Source organism: Heptranchias perlo, chromosome 6, assembly GCF_035084215.1.
Source record: "Heptranchias perlo isolate sHepPer1 chromosome 6, sHepPer1.hap1, whole genome shotgun sequence".
Classification (NCBI taxonomy): Eukaryota; Metazoa; Chordata; class Chondrichthyes; order Hexanchiformes; family Hexanchidae; genus Heptranchias; species Heptranchias perlo.
The window spans coordinates 2,304,497-2,306,230 of record NC_090330.1 but is presented as its reverse complement, the minus strand read 5'-3'; the positions used below and the strand labels follow the sequence as shown (position 1 = coordinate 2,306,230).

The window sequence follows — 1,734 nt, the reverse complement described above, 5'->3', positions numbered from 1 at the left end:
GTCACCACGCTGGGCTGTTGCTCCGCCCCCCCAGAGGGGAGGGAGGCGGAGACTGGAAGGAAAATTACCCGGATGTGTTGGCGGGCAGGCGGGCGGAGAGGAGTAAGTTACCCGGATGCCGAGGCGGTGTGCCCGGATGGTGATGACGTAGCGTGCTCTCGGAGTACCCGGATGGCGGTGACGTTGCCCGCTCTCGACCAATGGGGACGCGGCGCGCGCGGGAGGCGCTCAAATTTGAACGGCGCGTGACGTCAGAGTCCGGTTCAACAGAAAAACATCCGGGGACCCGCGGCCCGTCAACAAACCCCGAGACCCAGAGACAGCGAGACCCCCCCCCCGGGGACCGAGGCCCAGAGACAGCGAGACCCCCCCCCCGGGGACCGAGGCCCAGAGACAGCGAGACTCCCCCCCGAGGCCCAGAGACAGCGAGACCCCCCCCCGGGGACCGAGGCCCAGAGACAGCGAGACCCCCCCCCCCCCCCCCCGGGGACCGAGGCCCAGAGACAGCGAGACCCCCCCCCCCCGGGGACCGAGGCCCAGAGACAGCGAGACCCCCCCCCCCGGGGACCGAGGCCCAGAGACAGCGAGACCCCCCCCCCCCCCCCCGGGGACCGAGGCCCAGAGACAGCGAGACCCCCCCCCCCCGGGGACCGAGGCCCAGAGACAGCGAGACCCCCCTCCCCGGGGACCGAGGCCCAGAGACAGCGAGACCCCCCCCCCCCCGGGGACCGAGGCCCAGAGACAGCGACCCCCCCCCCCCCGGGGACCGAGGCCCAGAGACAGCGACCCCCCCCCCCCCCGGGGACCGAGGCCCAGAGACAGCGAGACCCCCCCCCCCCGGGGACCGAGGCCCAGAGACAACGAGACCCCCCCCCTGGGGACCGAGGCCCAGAGACATCGAGACCCCCCTGGGGACCGAGGCCCAGAGACAGCGAGACCCCCGGGGACAGAGGTCCAGCTCGGGCCCGAGACAGAGGCACCCCCGCCGCTCGGTAAGAGCCATTTGTGATCAGGTTTGTGATAAAGTGAGTGGTTCAAATGGAAGAAAGTGAGGTTCGGGGGGAGATTTGGAGCTGAAATATGGAGCCTGTCCTGCCATTTAATTAGATCATGGCTGACCTGTACTTCAATCCATTTACCTGCCTTTGATCCATATCCTTCAATGCCGAATATTGTAAAATATTATTATTATTATTACTTTACCCAATAAAAGGAAGGGGCGAGGGGTTCAGGGCTGGGGGAGGGTGGAAGGAACATTTAGGCTGGGAAGGGGGGGACACAGGGATCTTTCCTTGATACCACGTACAGTATGTTGCAATTGTGTACCAAGATGATAAATCCAGGGTGGAGTGTGAACTTGGTGATGATATGTGGAGTGATATTCAGGTAAATCTTAGACTTTTTGTTTAGGAGGAAAAGGAGGGATTTAGGCCGGGGAAAGGGGTGGGATCTGGTCTAGGAGGTCAGAAGTTGGGTTCAGGCTTAAGTGTGGGAAGAATGTGGAGGGGAGAAAGAGGGTTCAAGGCTGGGGAAGGGCTGTTGGGTGGAAAAACATCTGTCAAAGCACTTCTAGAGTCTGAATTTTGCACTGGGATTTGTTTTAATATGTCCAGAAACTTTCACATTATAAACTGGGCTACAAAATTGTGCTTTTAAAAAAAATAGAAGCTTGCTTTTCCATTTTAAGTTTGTTCTTTTTATGTGGAGGCATTGGATAAGGTCTTCAATTGAATT

At 60.4% G+C, this 1,734-nt stretch overlaps 1 protein-coding gene across 1 annotated transcript in view; it reads left to right on the top strand.

The window, feature by feature from the left end:
* The first annotated feature begins 849 nt into the window (after window positions 1-849).
* Window positions 850-1,734, top strand: part of numa1 (nuclear mitotic apparatus protein 1) — a 65,407-nt gene continuing 64,522 nt past the window's right edge. The window contains exon 1 of the mRNA XM_067985596.1: window positions 850-992. The gene's annotated coding sequence lies outside the window, so the exon portion shown is untranslated. The remainder of the gene's footprint in view (window positions 993-1,734) is intronic.